Here is a 20,237-nt window from a genome sequence, read left to right on the forward strand (position 1 = left end):
TAGTACAGCCACTCCGGAAAACAGCAATTGCACTACTAGGTGTTTACCTCAAAAATACAAATGTAGTGACCTAAGGGGGCACTTGCACCCTAATGTTCATAGCATATTGTACATAATAGCAAAACTGGAAAGAGCCAAGATGTTCATCAACAGATGAATGGCTAAAGAAGGTGTGGTATACAATGGAATATTACTTAGCCATTAGGATGCTTACCATTTACATCAACGTGGCTAGAACTGGAGGGTATTATGCTGAATGAAGTAAGTCAGGCTAAGAAAGACAATTATCATGTGGTTTCACTCATATGTGGTATTTAAGAAACAGTGCAGAGGATCATAGGGGACTGGAAGAAAAACTGAATGGGAATTCATCAGAGAGGGAGAAAAATCATGAGAGACTCTTAACACACTAAGGGTTGCTAGAGGGGAGGTGGGTGGGAGAATGGGATACTTGAGTGATGGGTATTAAGGAGGGCATGTGATGTGATGTGAACTGGTGGTATATGCAACTGGTGATTTATTGAACTCTACATCTGAAACTAATGATGTTGACTAACTGTATTAGTATAATTGTATCTAAATTAAAAAACAGATTAGCCTCAAAAAAGAATAACTTAAATAATAGTAAATTTAATATAATAAATTTAAGTATATTTATTACATTTAAATACTAAGAGCAGAGATCAAGCAACAGAAAACCTTTAAACTTTTGCCAGATTAAGCAATAGAATACCTTTGAGCTTTCACCTGACACTTAACCTCTGAAAAGCTCCTACAGTGAATGAGCTTTTAAAAATTGTTATTATAAGTTGGTCACAAACTCCATAATTCAAAAACCTTCAGAGCTACAAGGTGTAACAAGCAGTAAGCAGCCCAGTTTTTGTAACCTCTTCAGAAAAAACAAAAACTGAAACAAGAAATCTTACCAGATATATTTAATTATTTTTAAGTGCAGATATTGAGGATGAGATTGCTCTTCACACTTTTTTCAAAACTAACTGTAGAAGTTTAGGAAAGTTTATTAGATTCTTTTCCTTTGTTGAATGGTACAACTTTGCAGAAACAAAAAAAATCATATCGTAAAAATAGTTCTTTTGTTAGCAATATGACAGTTTGAAGCACCTGATAGCAACTTGGCATGTAACTGTGTTCTTAATTCTTGCAAATTTAAGATAATTAATACCTTTGAGGTATGTATGTGGCTTTTGAAAAGAACAATTTTTATTTTCACGTTAGAAATCCTAAAAAATAATTATAGCATGTTCAGAATTTGGATCTTCTTAACTTCTAACCATCCAAAGAAATATTTTATTAAACCATACTTTATTCTTACTTTGTATATTTTACAGTATAGGTATAGAATTTATTAAGTTCTGGAAATGCTCACTAAAGAGCATTTTATAATGAACACATGGCAGATTCTAATGTAAGATGGTTCAATTTTTAAAGGTAAGAGAAACTTAAATCATTAATATATACCTTGATATATTTGAGAATATCATTATTTGCTTCCAAAGAAAACTCCCTGATTTTGCCTGCCTGGGAATCCATATTTGACTGTTCTTCCTAGTTACAGATATTAATTTCAGCACAACTGATGAATACCTTGAGTGTGTAAATGTATATAAACACATATATTCTTTAATAACAAGTCTAAGTTAAAGTCAATGTTCCTAGTATGTTGCTAGGAATGAATATTGAAATGAATAAACTGCTTGCTCTCACAGTCAATAGTTTTGCAGAATCAGAAAGACGTCTCAGTCTCTCAGTAGCAAAGGAAGAGAGGTAATTTAGACTTAAAGGAAGAAATTATTATGCTATTTACCTAAAACAATTTCCCAGTTTTAGAATTATTTGTATAATGTTTTTGTTTGTAGAAGTTATTTGAGAAATATAATTGTGTTTTATTTTGGTGATTGGGTGACTAAGGAAAGTAATGAGGGCAATTTGAAGAGTAATTACCATTTGCTGGGATGATTTAAAGTCATGTAACTATCTCACATGTCTCTATTTTACCTTAAAGGCAAACTACACAAAATAAAGGTAATGATAATAACTAAAATTTATTGAGCACATACTATGTACACTGCCTTGCAAGGTATTTTGTATACAATAAATTTGCAATGCATTCTCTCCATTAAACAAATGAAGAAACTGAGAGTAAATTGGTTAAGTAACTTGCCCAAGGCTCACAGGAGACAGAATTCAGTTTATTTCAGCTTGACTTAAAGCTCCTGCTGTTTCCACTATTTCATGCTACTTCTCTCAAAACCTCATTTCAAGTAGCTATTAATCCATGGTGTTGAATAATGAAGAAAGTATGTCTTAAAAAGCTGACTTTTTAAAAAAGAAACATTTTTGAAAGACTGCTAAAGGATAATTAGAAATAAATTCCAGTATTCAATCTTATTTTTCTTATGTCAAACAAAACTTCAGCAATTTGATCCCAATAATGTGCAAAAGCAAATACAAGTGAAAGGCTTTGTTTGTCATTTAAACTTCCCAAATGGTCTGAGACAATACGAATTTACTTTCCCCTCACTAGTGGATGTATTTAAAACTGTGTCAGAAAATGCACCACATATTCTGAGAGGTTTTTTTAAAGATTTATTTATTAATTTGACAGAGAGACAGAGAGAGAACAGAGATAATGGCAGGCAGAAGGAGAAACAGGCTCCCCTCTGAGCAAGGAGCCCAATGTGGAACTCAATCCCAGGACTCTGGGATTATGACCTGAGCCGAAGGCAGACACAAGTATAGCTATTAAGTCTATTTTCACTTCCCACTAGAAATCAGACTTGCATATGCCTACTTCTCAAACAATAAAGATGGATTTTGCTGATGATTCCATTTATGAAAACATGACTACAACATTATCTATTCTTATCTAGACTCCTGTTTTTTGTCACATTTTGATCTTAATATTTTATTTTAAATATTATGTTATAATGTATTTCTTGCTTTCAGTTGTGCAATGGCCTTTGATAAAAAGAAACAATAAAATTCTAACCTAAGACATAAGAATTAAGTTCTTTAGTATTATGAAGAGCTTACCAACATGTTATTAAGATCTTACTAGTTTTATTCAGTGATTCATGAATCAGGTAGCATTCAGTCTAGAAAATAGAAAAGAGTTCCGAAGAGCTATACAAAGTAAAGGTGTTTTATAGACAGAGATACAGAGGATTAAGGAATCCTTACTGAACAAATTTGGTATGATTGACTAATACAGGGTAGTTTCCCCTCTTTGGTATACAAAGAAACCTTGGAGCCTGTTTGTGTAATTTAAGTTGAGCAGACAGGCTCTGGTTGGTCAATTCTAAGTTACATTTCTGGGAGAGTACAGCATTCAGGAGTAAAGGAAACTCTATTACATTTTGGCTGAAGAGAGGGAGCTTTGCATGAGTGACTCTATCTTGGGCCTAGCATAATCATTTAACACTTAACAAAATAGTAGATTTTACATGGATAACCCTTGGAGTGCATTTGCTGTGAATATTTTAGTTCTGTTTACCCGAGCAGAATCACAGACTGGAATTTTCTAAATGGGCCAAATTTTAGATATCAGAATAAGTTTGATAGCCTTCTTGGTAATGGTAATTGTTTGAAGTGGGTATCAGCCCAGTTGTAGAACTTACTTCATAAAAAAAAAAAAATAAATTCTACCAAATGTGCTTTCAATTACTTCATGTAGGAGTTCTTTCATATAGGGAAAATGTATTAATTTCTTAATTATTCATTAAGTAGATTGTTTATTGTGTACCTACTATTTACATGGTATGCAATTAATCAGGGATTTTAGACTATTGTAGGTAAGATAAGATCTGCTTTTGCCAATATCAATCTTTATAGCTATAATTAACTTCTAGCAACACCATATATACATATGATGTCATGATTTTTAATTCTACTAAAGCAAATACTTTATATGTTATAATTTGGTGCAATTGAAAGAAAAAGTCACTTAGCATTTGAATGAGGCTAGTCAGCTGTTCAGCACCTTGACTACTTGAACAATCTAACTTTTCACAAGGTACTATCTTTGTGAATAAATTGTCTCCAAGGGAGTTAATAACCCTACCTTAGGTGTGACAGAAGCTCAAAGGCAGAGAGAGAGTGGAAAAACTTAATAGTGAAAAAGGAGGAATGCTTCAGGTACACTGTGATTAGAGACTGTAGGTATAAGGAAGCTGGATATGTGCTTACTAGAAGAAGAGCATCCTATGTGATTGATTTGGGGAAGACATTTGGCTTTCTTTGGTTGGTCCTAAATTGAAAGGGGAGGCAAAATTAGGAAATCTGGCAGTCATTGACCAAGTCCTGACTTTTCTGGGTGGAGTCTACAGAGGTTGTAGGTCAGAATCTATTTTTATATATGGTCTAGTCATTGACTGCTTGTATATTTAGTCTTTCATTGTCAAACATTATTATTATTCATGTCCAATGCTTTTGTGAGAATGGAGTACTATGTGTCAGGCAGTGTTTTAAATATCAGCAGGAGACAGTGACCAAGACAGGAAAAAACAAAGGAAAAAACAAAAATCACTGTCCATCAGCGAGATTACACTCAACATAGGAAAGGCTAATTGTGGTTTTAAATTGAGCAGACAAAGGAGGTCATACTGAGAAAGTTGACATTGAGAAGTAAGGTTGAGGGAACAAGAATTCCTGAAGAAGAGAATTCCAGGAAGAAGGAACAGTAAGTTTAGAGATCCAGAAATTATGATATGCGAATGTATTTTATGAATAGCATGAAGGCCATGTGGCCTGACTATATAAGGGGCAAGAGTAGAAGGATATGTCATCAAAGAAGGAAATATATATAAAAAACAGAAATATAAATAAAATGTAAATGTTGTAAATTTATTTTAAATAAGTTATATATAACTATGTATAGTTAAAACATTATAAAATATAAAAATTTATATAAATACAAATTTATTACTAAATAATAACACTAAATATAAATACATTTGGTGAGAGCAATTAGGCTATTTTCATGGCTCAGCATCCAATTTACCTCTGTATATGTTTTGGTTAAAAAAAGAAAATTCTGATTCACTCAAATAAGTAGATGAAATAACAGCTTTTATAAAAAAAACAACATGCTTTACATCCCTAGAATCAATTTCAATTGATTTGATTTTTTTTCTCATAAGTATTTAAGTTGGTGGGATGCCTGGGTGGCTCAGTGGTTGAGTGTCTGCCTTTGACTCAGGGAGTGATCCCAGAGTCCTGAGATCAAATCCCACATCAGGCTTCCTGCATGGAGCCTGCTTCTCCTCCCTCTGCCTGTGTCTCTGCCTCTCTCTCTCTCTCTCTCTCTCTCTCTCTGTCTTTCATGAATAAATAAAATCTTAAAAAGTATTGGATAAGAAAGAAATAGGATTTTTAATAAATACGAAAACCAATATGATGTCATTGTCATACTTTTTTCTCTTTTCTTTCCTTTCCTCTTTCTCCTTCTCCTCCTCCTCCTCCTCCTCCTCCTCCTCCTCCTCCTCCTCCTTCTTCTTCTTCTTCTTCTTCTTCTTCTTCTTCTTCTTCTTCTTCTTCTTCCTCTTTGATCAGAAAGCTTTTTATTGATCTAATGAATAAGAATACTCCTCTAGTAGCCCAAGTGCAGATGCTCTGCTGACTCTCCCATGTCCTTTCACACAGGTGTGTGAAGGAGATCCTCTTATGGCAAAGACATTTTCAGTATCTCTCCAGGGATAGAATATGGGGCTTCCCTGGGTATGGCCATAGGCCTTAGTACTCAGTCCTGGCTTTTAGTGTTGTTTTGTACTTCCCTGTCATCTCCTTGGGTAATACCACCAGCTCTGGCAGGGGACCTGCCCTTTCACCATACAGAGGAACTTCAGCAGGCAGTACTTTTGGGGGCCAAAGTGGGCTGGGTGAGAAAGCTGTTTTTTCTCCTATTCTTCTTTTTGAGAGTTTCCTTCTTCTTCTCCAAGATTTGTAGGATGAGCTCCAAATCCATTTATTATACATGGTCTCCACATCTATGAGGAGCTACTCTTTGGAATCCAGATAAAACCACAGAAATGTGGACAGCATCATGTTCTTAAACATCAGGATCTGTACCCAACATTTTTTGTACTGGATCTGAGGTATGTTGAAAACTACAAATTTCCTAGTGCCCTTGCTCAGCTACCCATGCATGTTGTAGTTCACAGTCATGACCTTCACTGATTTTGAACACAATCTCCCCCTGGCCCAGGTACTGGAAGATGTGGCAGATCAGGAAGAAACATTTCATGGGCATGGGGGGGGGGGGGATTAAGCCACAGGACTAGCATAAAGGAAAAACTCAGAGCAGCAGACCAAGCAGAACTCACACTGCTTCACCTCATAGCTGTTTTCCCTTTCCTGTGCAGGCACAGAGGGGATACCTCCCTGAGGCGGGAAACAGCTGCTTTTTTCCTTTGTTTCCCTGCTACTTTATTCCTTTTGACTACAGAAATTGCTAGTGAATTAAACACATGCTGAGAAGATGTTTCTGTACTTTGCTGAGCACTTGAGTGTGGCTTAGATACACTATAGCCATAGACAGGCTTATATCATTTACTTTCATAATTGTAGAACAGACATTTTTAAGGACCAGCACGATAAACTTCTAAATCAATGTCACACTTATGATATTTTCATGTATCTTCTAGAAATATCAAGAACACTTTTATTTCCAGTTATTCATTAAAAATGTGGTAATTTGAAAGCCTAAGAAAATGGGATAGGGATCTCAGTAAGAAGTCAAAACTTGGTGTATTGCATATGCATATTGCATTTCTCTTCATTGGTAAATTCAGTAAGACAAATAAAGATACGATTTAGGTCAACTATTTCTGGAATCACTAAACATTTTCAATTACAATGAATTTCTACTGAATTAGCATATATATTCATAAAAACTTTGATGTCTCTGATTTGGAATATATGACCCAATAAATAGTTTTGACTTAATTATCAACTCTCATCTAAATATAATACATTTAATCACAGAAAAGGGAGTTTATATTCAAATAGGGAACTCAGTGACCCCATAAAGCATAATAACATTTATAACATTAGAGTCTCAGAAGAAGGGAAGGAAAAGGGATCAGAATGTTTATTTGAGAAAATTATAGCTGAAAAATTCCCTAATCTAGGGAAGGTAACAGACATCCAAATCCAGGAGGCACAGGGAACTCCTATCAAAAACATCAAAAGCTGACCAACACTAAGACATACTGTAGTAAAATTTGCAAAATACAGAGATAAGGAAAGAATCCTGAAAGCAGCAAGGTAAAAAGAAATCCCTAACTTACAAGGGAAGATAAATATTAGTAACAGCAGATCTATCCATAGAAACTTGGCAGGCCAGAAGACAGTGGCATGATATAATCAATGTGCTGAATGGGGAAAATTTGCAGCCAAGAATATGTTATCCATGAAGGCTGTCATTCAGAATAGGACAGAGAGTTTCCCAAACAAGTAAAAACAAAAAGATTTCGTGTCCACTAAACCAGCCCTGCAAGAAATATTAAAGGGGATGCTTTGAGTGTGAAAGAAAGACCAAAAGCAACAAAGATGAGAAAGGAACAGAGAAAAACTCCAGAAACAATGACTATACAGGTAACACAATGGCACTGGTGAGTGCCAAGGAAATTCATATCTATTAATAATCACTCTGGGGGATCCTTGGGTGGTTTAGTGCCTGCCTTTGGCCCAGGGTGTGATGCTGGAGTACTGGGGTTGAGTTCCACATCAGGCTTCCTGCATGGAGCCTACTTCTGCCTCTGCCTGTGTCTCTGCCTCTCTCTCTCTCTATGTCTATCATGAATAAATAAATAAAATCTTAAAAAAATAATAAAAAAATAAAAATCACTCTGAATGTAAGTGGACTAAATGCTTAAATGGAAAGGTGTAGAGTATCAGAAAGAATGTAAAAACCAGACCAATCTATATGCTGCATATAAGAGACTCATTTTAGACCTAAAGAGACCTCCAGATGGAATATGAGGGGATATAGGACCATCTATCACGCTAATGGATGTCAAAAGCCAGAGTAGCTATATTTATATCAGATAAATCAGATGTTAAGCCAAAGAATGTAACAAAAGATGAAGGACATTATGTCATGATAAAGGTGTCTACCCAACTAAAAGATCTAACAATTGTAAATCATTATGCCCCCAACTTGGGAGGACCCAAATATATAACTCAATTAATAACAAACATAAAGAAACACATTGATAACAATACAATAATAGTAGGGGACTTTAACATCCCACTGACAGCAATGGATGGATAATCTAAGCAGAAAATCAACAAGGAAACAATTGCTTTGAATGGCACACTGGAGCAGGTGGACTTAATAGATATATTCAGAATATTTCATCCTAAAGCCGCAGAATACACATTCTTCTCGAGTGCATATAGAATATTCTCCAGAATAGATCACAAATACTGGATCACAAATGAGGCCTTCACCAGTACAAAAAGATTGAGATCATACCATGAATATTTTCAGACCACAACACTATGAAACTTGAACAACAAAGACAAACTTGGAAAGAAAAACAAATACATGGAGGTTAAGCAACATCCTAATAAAGAATGAATAGGTTAACAAGGAAATTAAATAAGAAATAAAGAAATACAAGGAAGCAAAAGAAAAATGAAAACACGGCAGTCCAGAACCTTTAGGGATGTAGCAAAGGCAATCATAAGGGGGAAGAATACGGCAATACTGGCCTACCTTAAGAAGTTGGAAAAGTCTCACATATGTAACCTAACCTTACACCTAAAGGAGCTAGAGAAGGAACAGCAAATAAAGCCTAAAGCCAAAAGAAGAAGGGAAATAATAAAGGTTAGAGCAAAAATAAATGATTCAGAAACAAAGAAAAAAAAAAACAGTGGAACAGATCAACAAAGCTATGAGCCAGTTCTTTGAAAGAATTAATAAAATGATAAACCACTAGCCAGATTTATCAAAAATAAAAGAGAAAGAGGACAAGTAAATAAAATCACAAATGAAAGAGGAGAGATTACAACGTACACAACAGAAATACAAATAATTAAAAGAGAATATTATGAAAAATTATGTGCCAAAAAATCGGGCAATCTGGAAGAAATGGATAAATTCCTAGAAACATACAAACTACCAAAACTGAAACAGGAAGAAGTAGAAAGTTTGAGAAGATCCATAACAATCAAAGAAATTGAATCAGTAATCAAAAATATTCCAACAAACAAAAGTCCAAGGAGAGATAGCTTCTGAGAGGAATTCTATCAGACATTTAAAAAAGAGTTAATGCCTATTCTTCTCAAACTGTTCCAGAAAATAGAAGTAGAAGGAAAACTACCAAATTCACTCTACAAGACCAACATTAACTTGATTCCAAACCAGAAAAATACCTCCCTAAAAAGAATTATAGGCCAGTATCCCTGATGAACATGGACACAAAAATTCTCAGCAAAGTAGTAGCCAATTGAATCCCACAGTATATTAAAAGAATTATTCACCACAAGTCAAGTGGGATTTATTCCTGGGCTGAAGGGTTTAATATTCACAAATCAATCAATGTGAAATACCACATTAATAAAAGGATAAGAGCCATATGATCCTCTCAATAGATGCAGAAAAAGCATTTGGCAAAGTACAGCCTCCATTCTTGATAAAAACCCTCGACAAAGAGGGTTAGAGGGAGCATACTTCAACATCATACAGGGTATAACAAAAGTGTCATAGCTAATATTATCCTCAATGGGGAAAACCTGAGAGCTTTTCCTCCAAGATCAGGAAGAAGACAGGATATCCACTCACACTGTTGTTATTTAACATAGTAAGGAGTCTCAGCCCCAGTAATTGGACAACAAAAAGAAATAACATGCATCTAAATTGGCAAGGAAGAAATAAAACTTTCACTATTCCCAGATGACATGATACTCTATGTAGAAAACCTGAAAGACTCTGCCAAAAAATTGTTAGATCCGATGCACAAATTTGGCAATGTTGCAGGAAGTAAAATCAATGTACAGAAATCTGTTGCATTTCTATCCACCAAATAAAGCAGCAGAAAGAGAAATAAAGGAATTTATCCCATTTACTATTGTACCAAAACCCACAAGAGAGCTAGGAGTAAACATAATCAAATTGGTAAAAGAGCTGTACTCTAAAAACTATAGAACACTTATGAAAGAAATTGAAAAGGACACAAAAGAAATGGAAAAAAATATTCCATGCTCATGGATTGAAGAAAAATATTGTTAAAATGTCTATATAACCCAATGCAAACCACACATTTAATGCAATCCCTCTCAAAATACAACCAACATTTTTCACAGAGCTAGCACAAAAAATCCAAAAATTTGTATGGAACCACAAAAGACCCCAAGTAACCAAAGTAATCTTGAAAAAGAAAGGCAGGGATCCCTGGATGGCTCAGTGGCTTAGTGCCTGCCTCCAGCCCAGGGCATGATTCTGGAATCCTGGGATTGAATCCCACATCCAGCTCTCTGTATGGAGCCTGCTTCTCCCTCTGCCTGTGTCTCTGCCTCTCTCTCTCTCTCTCTCTCTCTCTCTCTCTCTCTGTCTCTCATGAATAAATAAAATCTTAAAAAAAAGAAAAAGAAAAGAAAAGCTGGAAAAAGCTGGAGACCTCAAGCCAATATTGTACTGGCACAAAACAGACAGATAGATCAATGGAAATGAATAGAAAACACAGAACTGGACCCACAACTCTATGGTCAGCTAATCTTTGGTAAAGCAGGAAACCATACTCAACTGGAAAAGAAAGGCTCTCAACAAAAGGTGTTTAGAAAACTGGACAGCAACATGCAGAAAAATGAAACTGGATTACTTTCTTACACCATACACAAAAGAAATTCAAAATGGATGAAAAATCTAAATGTTAGACAGCAAGCCATCAAAGAGGAGAACACAGGAAGCAACCTCTTTGACCTTGGCCACAGCAGCTTCTGACTAGACACGTTTCTGGAGGCAAGGGAAACAAAAGCAAAAATGAACTGTTGGGACTTCATCAAGATAAAAGGCATCTGCATATTGAAGGAAACAATCAACAAAACTGAAAGGCAGGCTATGGAATAGAAGATATTTGCAAGTGACATATCTGATAAAGGATTAGTATCCAAAATGTATGAAGATCTTATCAAACTCAACATCCAAAGAGCAAATAACCAGTTAAGAAATGAGCAGAAGACATGAACAGGCATTTTTTCAAGAACACAAAGATGATGAAGAGACACAGGCAAAGATGTTCAACATCACTCATTATCAGAGAAATGCGTATCAAAACCATGATGACATACCACCTCACAGACATCAGAATGGCTAAAATTAACAACACAGGAAAGAACAGATGTTGGTGAGGATGCAGAGATAGGAGAATACTCTTACATTTTTGGTGGAAATGCAGACTGGAGCAGCCACTCTGGGAATCAGTATGGATGTTCCTCAAAAAGTTAAAAATACAACTAAACTTCTACCCAGGAATTGCACTACTGGGTATTTACCCAAAAGATACAAATATACTGATTCGAAGGTGCACATGCACCATAATGTTTATAGTAGCATTATCAACTATAGCCAAATTATGAAAAGAGCCCAAATTTCCATCGATTGATGAATGGATAAAGAAGAGGTGGTACATATGTGTAATGGAATATTACTCAGCCATCAAAAAGAGATCTTGCCATTTGCAACAATGTGCATAAAGCTAGAGTATATTATGCTAACTGTACAAATACGTCAGAGAAAGACAAATACCATATTATTCCACTCATATGTGGACTTTACAAAACTGAATAGATGAACATGGTGGAAGAGAAAATAGAGAGGGAAGCAAACCACAAAAGACTCTTTAACTATAGAGAACAAACAAGGTTGATGGAGGGGTTGGGTGGTGATGATCTAAATGGTTGGTGGGCATTAAGGAGGGTACTTGTTTTGTTGAGCACTGGGTTTTATATTTAAGTGATGAATTACTAAATTCTCCTGAAACCAATATTACCCTGTATGTTAACTAACTAGATATTAAATAGAAACTTGAAACAACAACAAAAAGTCTTTTCTAGACCACACATTAAGAGGCAAAATAGTTTAGTGGCTTTAGAACATGGGGTCCAAATTCAATTTGCTTTAACTTATAGCCTGACTATGTACTTACAGACCAGATGACCCTGGGCAAGTTCAATGTTTTCTATGTTCCACATTCCTTAACTATGGTAAGGCAATAATTATATAACTCTTGTGAGAATTAAAGGAGTTAACATATGTAGAGTGTTTAACACATTGCCTGCTGCATATTAAACACGGCATGCAAGTATTAAATCTTAATATTGTTTTGCACATATTTTGAAAATAAACGTTTATGGTAATCGTTTGTTTCACTTTTAAAGGGCAAGTGAGACATGTGTCAAAGGTATTTTCAACATAGATCTTGAAAAGGCTTCAGAGTTCGTAGGTGGAGGATCTTTCATGCATTCCCCTGTGAAGAATTATTTCTGTTGATGTCTTTGCTTTAATATCTTCAGTGGTCTGGCCTTATGACCTGCGGATGTAGTACATGGAAAATGGGTGTGATCTGGGTTGGCACTAAACTCCTATTTGGGAAACAATGCTGGAGGTGCAGCGAGAGCAATAAATTAGCAGATCTATTATTTTATTTTCATAAACATTAGAGGTAACTATTCAAGTATAAAAGTAAATTTTCAGCCACTGCAATAGTTTTGGATTCTGGTTTTTTTTTTTTTTATCATAAAACTACTTGGGAATGGCAAAGAGCTGAACCAGATTTTTAGAGAAGGGTGAAAAAGATAATGTGTTTCTTTTTGTTACCTATAAATTCTGGAACATTCTCCATTCTGTTTATTGTCAACTAATTGACAAATATATATTTCTTTTTCTAAAATTTTTAGGTTTCACTTTTCATAGTTTTCCAGTTTTATTGAGAAATAATCGATATATGTCACTGTATAAGGCATACAGCATGATGTTTGATTTACATATATTGTGAAATGATTACCATGATAGGTTCCATTAACATCCATTTTTCTCATATAGATAAAGTAAAAAGAAAAACAGAAAAAAGAAAAAAACGAAGAAAGACATATCCTTATGATGTAAACTCATAGGATTTACTCACTTAATCTTCTTGTATATCATTCATCAGTGTTAGCTTTAGTCATCATGTTGTACATTCCATCCTTAGGACTTACTTATAATTGCAAGTTTATATCTTTGGGCCACTTTCTTCCAATTTCCTTTCCTGTCACCCTCCACATTTAATAACCACAAGTCTAATCTACTTTTTTTATGAGTTTCATTTCTTTTTAGATTCCACATATGTGAGATCATACTGTCTTTACTGTCTTTCTCTTTCTCAATTATTTCACCTAACACATGCCTTGCAAGTCCATCTATGTTGTCACAAATAGGAATTTCTTGTTTTTTTTATAGCTAAATAATAGTCCTTTGTATATATATTCCACTACTTTTTCATCCTTTCATCCACAGATGGACACTTAGATTCGTGTCTTGGCTATTGTAAATAATGCTGTTATGAATGTAGGGGGATAAGAAATCTTTTCAAGTCAGTGTTTTCATTTCCTTTGGGTGTATTCCTGAAAGTGCAATTGCTGAATCATATGGTAGTTCTGTTTTTAATTTTTTTTTAGGATCTACCATACTGTTTTCCAGAGTGGCTATACCAATTTACAATCCTACCAACTACTTATCAGATATATCACTTGCAAATATTTTTCCCATTCCATATCTTGTCTTTTCACTTTCTTGTTGTTTCTTCTGCTATGCAGAAGATTTTTAGTTTGATGTAGTCCCAGTTATTTATTGTTTATTGTGTTGCTTGCACTTTAGTTTTCATATCCAAAAAAAGCTTTATCAGAACACACATCATAAAGCTTTATTCCTTAAACCTAACCCAAGAAGCAAAGGAGCTGTACTCATAAAGCCATAGAACACTCATGAAAGAAATTGAGGAAGACAAAAAGAAATGGAAAAATGTTCCATGCTTGTGGACTGGAATAACAAATATTGCTACAATTTCTATGTTACCTAGTAATCTATACATTCAATGCAATCGCTATCAAAATACCATCAACTTATTTCACAGAGTTGTAACAAATAATCCTAAAGTTTGTATGGAACCAGAAAAGACACCAAATAGCCAAAAAAATCTTGAAAAGTAAAACCAAAACTGGTGGCATCACAGTTACAGACTTCAAGCTCTATTACAAAGCTGTAATCATCAAGACAATATGATACTGTCACAAAAACAGACATATAGATCAATGGAACTAAATAGAGAACCCAGAAATGGACCTCAACTGTGTGGTCAACTAATCTTCGACAGAGAAGGTAAGACTATCCAATAGAAAAAAAGACAGTCTCTTCAATAAATGGTGCTGAGAAAATTGGACAGCCACATGCAGAAGAATTAAACTGGACCATTTCCTCATACCAAACATAAAAATAGACTTAAAATGAATGAAAGACCTAAATGTGAGACAGGAATCCATCAAATCCTAGAGGGTAATACAGACAACAACCTTTGTGACGTTGGCCTCAGAAACTTCTTACTAGACACATCTCCATAGGCAAGGGAAACAAAGGCAAAAATGAACTCTTGGAACTTCATCAAGATAAAAAAACTTTGCACAGCAAACGAAACAGGAAAAGCAAAGGCAACCGACATAATGGGAGAAGATATTTTCAAATGACATCAGATAAAGGGCTAGTATCCAATATCTATAAAGAACTTATCAAACTCACCACCTGAAAAACAAATAATACAGTCAAGAAATGGGAAGAAGACATTAACAGATATTTCTCCAAAAAAGACATACACAGTGTCAACAGACATATGAAAAAAGTGCTCAACATCACTTGGCATCAAGGAAATACAAATCAAAACCACAATGAGATCATTGTATGGTTTCACTCATATAGGGAATATAAAAAATAGTGAAAGTGAAAGGTATTATAGAGGGAAGGAGAGAAAATGAGTGGGAAAAATCAGAGAGGGTGACAAACCATGAGAGACCCCTAACTCTGGGAAATAAACAAGAGGTAGTGGAAGGCGAGGTGGGAGAGGGGATGGGGTGACTGGGTGATAGGGATTGAGGGGGGAACTTGATTGCATGATTACTGGGTGTTATGCTATATGTTGGTAAATTGAACTCCAATAAAAAATATACAAAAAAAAAGAGTTGTGGGTTGGATCACTATGCTGTACATCTGAAAGTAATATAATATTGTCAACTATATTTCAATAAAAAAATTTAAAGTAAAAAAAACCACAATGAGATACTGCCTCACACCAGTCAGAATGGCTAAAATTAGCAGGTCAGGAAATGACAGATGTCAAATAACAGGTGAGGATGTGGAGAAATAGGAACCCTTTTATTCTGTTCATGGAAATGCAAGCTGGTACAGCCACTCTGGAAAACAATATGGAGTTTCCTCAGAAAGTTGAAAATAGAACTACACTACAACCCAGCAATTGTACTACTAAGTATTTACCCCAAAGATACAAATGTAGTGATCCAAAGGGGCACCTGCACCCCAAAATATGGTAAAATAGCCAAAATATGGTAATAGCTGATATGTCCATCAACAGATGAATTAATAAAGAATACACACACACACACACACACACACACTTGAATACTACTCAACCATAAAAAATGAAATCTTGCCATTTGCAATAATGTGGATGGAACCAGAGGATATTATGCTAAGTGAAATAAGACAATCAGAGAAAGACGGTTGTCATATCATCCCACTTATATGTGGAATTTAAGAAACATATTAGAGTATCATAGGGAAGAGAGGAAAAATAAAACTAAGACAAAATCAGAGATGGAGACAAATAATAAAAGACTCTTAATTATAGGAAACAAACTAGGGACAGCTAGGTGGCTTGGTGGTTTGGCACCTGCCTTCAGCCCAAGGCATGGTCCTGGAGTCCTGGGATCAAGTCCCACATCAGGCTCCCTGCATGGAGCCTGCTTCTCCTTCTGCCTGTGTCCCTGCCTCTCTCTCTCTCTCTCTCTCTCTCTCTCTCTCTCTGTGTGTGTGTGAGTGTGTGTGTGTCTGTGTGTGTCTCTCTCTGTGTCTCTCATGAATAAATAAAATCTTTAGTAAAATAATAATAATTATAGGAAAAAACTGAGGGTTGTGGAGGGGAAGGGCATAGGAGGATGGGGTAACTGGGTGGTGGGGTGGACTTTAAGGAGGGCAAATGATGTAATGAGCACTGGGTATTATATAAAACTGATGAATCACTGACCTCTGCCTTTGAAACCAATGATACACTATATGTTAATTAACTGAAAAAAACATTTTAAAAAGCTTTATTCTTGTTTTCTTCTAAGAGTTTCATGGATTTAGGTCTTGCATTTAAGTTTTTTCATCTATTTTGAGTTAATTTTTGTGACTAGTGTAAGATGTGTTTCATTCTTTTACATATGAATATCCAGTTATCCAAGCATCATTTATTGAAAAGACTGTCTCTTCTCCATTGAGTACTCTCGGATTTTTTGCCAAATATTGGTTGACTTGATATTCTTGTGTTTATTTCTGGGCTCTCACTTCTATTTCACTGGTCTATGTGTCTGTTTTTATGCCAGTGTCATACTATTTTGATGAAGATAGGTTTATAGTAGCGCTATATGAAGTGTGGTGCCTCCTCTCTAGTTTGTTCTCAGTATTCCTTTGGGTATTTAGGGTATTTTGTGGTTCCATATAAATATTAAGATTTTTTTCCTACTTTTGTAAAATATGCCTTTGGAATTCGATACATATTGAATTTAATCTATACATCACTTTTGGTAGTATTGACATGACATTTTTACAATGTTAATTTTTCCAATCCATGAACACAGGCTACTTCTTCATTTGCATATTTTTAAATTTCTTTCATTAGTATCTTGTGGCTTTCAAATTTGAGATCTTTCACCTGCTCAGTTAAATGTATTCCAGAGCATTTTATTGTTTTTATGCCATTGTAAAAGATGTCAATTTGTCTATTTTTTTCAAAAAATTAATTAACATGTAGAAACACTACTAATTTTTGCATACTAATGTTGTACCCTGCAAATTTATTGAATTCATTGAATAGCTCTAAAAGGTTTGGTTGAGCGTTTAAAATTTTCTATATATAAAATTATATCATCTGCAAATAAAGACAATTTTACCTCTTCCTTTCTAATTCTGATGTATTTTATTATTTTATTTTATTTTATTTTATTTTTTATAAATTAATTTTTATTGGAGTTCAATTTACCAACATACAGAAAAACACCCAGTGCTCATCCCGTCAAGTGTCCACCTGAGTGCCCATCACCCATTCCCTCCACCCCCCGCCCTCCTCCCCTTCCACCACCCCTAGTTTGTTTCCCAGAGTTAGGAGTCTTTATGTTCTGTCTCCCTTCCTGATATTTCCCACACATTTCTTTTCCCTTCCTTTATATTCCCTTTCACTATTATTTATATTCCCTAAATGAATGAGAACATACACTGTTTGTCCTTCTCCAATTGACTTACTGCACTCAGCATAATACCCTCCAGTTCCATCCACATTGAAGCAAATGGTGGGTATTTGTCGTTTCTAATGGCTGAGTAATCTTCCATTGTATACATAAACCACATCTTCTTTATCCATTCATCTTTCGATGGACACCGAGGCTCCTTCCACAGTTTGGCTATTGTGGACATTGCTGCTAGAAACATCGGGGTGCAGGTGTCCCGGTGTTTGATTGCATCCGAATCTTTGGGGTAAATCCCCAACAGTGCAATTGCTGGGTCGTAGGGCAGGTCTATTTTTAACTCTTTGAGGAACCTCCACACAGTTTTCCAGAGTGGCTGCACCAGTTCACATTCCCACCAACAGTGTAAGAGGGTCCCCTTTTCTCCGCATCCTCTCCAACATTTGTGGTTTCCTGCCTTGTTAATTTTCCCGATTCTCACTGGTGTGAGGTGGTATCTCATTGTGGTTTTGATTTGTATTTCCCTGATGGCAAGTGATGCAGAGCATTTTCTCATGTGCATGTTGGCCATGTCCATGTCTTCCTCTGTGAGATTTCTCTTCATGTCTTTTGCCCATTTCATGACTGGATTGTTTGTTTCTTTGGTGTTGAGTTTAATAAGTTCTTTATAGATCTTGGACACTAGCCCTTTATCTGATATGTCATTTGCAAATATCTTCTCTCGTTCTGTAGGTTGTCTTTTAGTTTTGTTGATTGTATCGTTTGCTGTGCAAAAGCTTCTTATCTTGATGAAGTCCCAAGAGTTCATTTTTGCTTTTCTTTCTTTTGCCTTTGTGGATGTATCTTGCAAGAAGTTACTGTGGCCAAGTTCAAAAAGGGTGTTGCCTGTGTTCTCCTCTATGACTTTGATGGAATCTTGTCTCACATTTAGATCTCTCATCCATTTTGAGTTTATCTTTGCGTATGGTGAGAGAGTGGTCCAGTTTCATTCTTCTGCATGTGGGAGTCCAATGTTCCCAACACCATTTATTGAAGAGACTGTCTTTCTTCCAATGGATAGTCTTTCCTGCTTTATCGAATATTAGTTGACCATACATTTCAGGGTCCACTTCTGGGTTCTCTATTCTGTTCCATTGATCTAGGTGTCTGTTTTTGTGCCAGAGCCACACTGTCTTGATGACCACAGCTTTGTAGTACAACCTGAAATCTGGCATTGTGATGCCCCCAGCTATGGTTTTCTTTTTTAAAATTCCCCTGGCTATTCGGGGTCTTTTCTGATTCCACACAAATCTTAAAATAATTTGTTCTAACTCTCTGAAGAAAGTCCATGGTATTTTGAGAGGGATTGCATTAAACGTGTAAATTGCCCTGGGTAACTTTGACATTTTTACAATATTAATTCTGCCAATCCTTGAGCATGGAATATTTTTCCATCTCTTTGTGTCTTCCTCAATTTCTTTCAGAAGTGTTCTATAGTTTTTAGGGTATAGATCCTTTACCTCTTTGGTTAGGTTTATTCCTAGGTATCTTATGATTTTGGGTGCAATTGTAAATGGGATTGACTCCTTAATTTCTCTTTCTTCAGTCTCATTGTTAGTGTATAGAAATGCCATTGATTTCTGGGCATTGATTTTGTATCCTGCCACGCTACCAAATTGCTGTATGAGTTCTAGCAATCTTGGGGTGGAGGCTTTTGGGTTTTCTATGTAGAGTATCATGTCATCGGTAAAGAGGGAGAGTTTGACTTCTTCTTTGCCAATTTGAATGCCCTTAATATCTTTTTGTTGTCTGATTGCTGAGGCTAGGACTTCCAGTACTATGTTGAATAGCAGTGGTGAGAGTGGACATCCCTGTCTTGTTCCTGATCTTAGGGGAAAGGCTCCCAGTGCTTCCCCATTGAGAATGATATTTGCTGTGGGCTTTTCGTAGATGGCTTTTAAGATGTCGAGGAAAGTTCCCTCTATCCCAACACTCTGAAGTGTTTTGATCAGGAATGGATGTTGTATTTTGTCAAATGCTTTCTCTGCATCTAATGAGAGGATCCTATGGTTCTTGGTTTTTCTCTTGCTGATATGATGAATCACATTGATTGTTTTACCAGTGTTGAACCAGCCTTGTGTCCCGGGGATAAATCCTACTTGGTCATGGTGAATAATTTTCTTAATGTGTTGTTGGATCCTATTGGCTACTATCTTGTTGAGAATTTTTGCATCCATGTTCATCAGGGATATTGGTCTGTAATTCTCCTTTTTGGTGGGGTCTTTGTCTGGTTTCGGAATTAAGGTGATGCTGGCCTCATAGAACGAACTTGGAAGTACTCCATCTCTTTCTATCTTTCCAAACAGCTTTAGGAGAATAGGTATGATTTCTTCTTTAAACGTTTGATAGAATTCCCCTGGGAAGCCATCTGGCCCTGGACTCTTGTGTCTTGGGAGGTTTTTGATGACTGCTTCAATTTCCTCCCTGGTTATTGGCCTGTTCAGGTTTTCTATTTCTTCCTGCTCTGGTTTTGGTAGTTTGTGGCTTTCCAGGAATGCGTCCATTTCTTCTAAATTTCCTAATTTATTGGCGTAGAGCTGTTCATAATATGTTTTTAAAATCGTTTGTATTTCCTTGGTGTTGGTATTGATCTCTCCTTTCTCATTCATGATTTTATTAATTTGAGTCTTCTCTCTCTTCTTTTTAATAAGGTTGGCTAATGGTTTATCTATCTTATTAATTCTTTC

At 35.6% G+C, this 20,237-nt stretch overlaps 1 pseudogene; it reads right to left on the minus strand.

Moving 5' to 3' along the window:
- Positions 1-5,751: 5,751 nt before the first annotated feature.
- On the minus strand, positions 5,752-6,268 carry LOC112934648 (small ribosomal subunit protein mS25 pseudogene; annotated as a pseudogene).
- Positions 6,269-20,237: the final 13,969 nt, after the last annotated feature.

The sequence above is a fragment of the Vulpes vulpes genome, chromosome X (genome assembly GCF_048418805.1).
Source record: "Vulpes vulpes isolate BD-2025 chromosome X, VulVul3, whole genome shotgun sequence".
Taxonomy (NCBI): Eukaryota; Metazoa; Chordata; class Mammalia; order Carnivora; family Canidae; genus Vulpes; species Vulpes vulpes.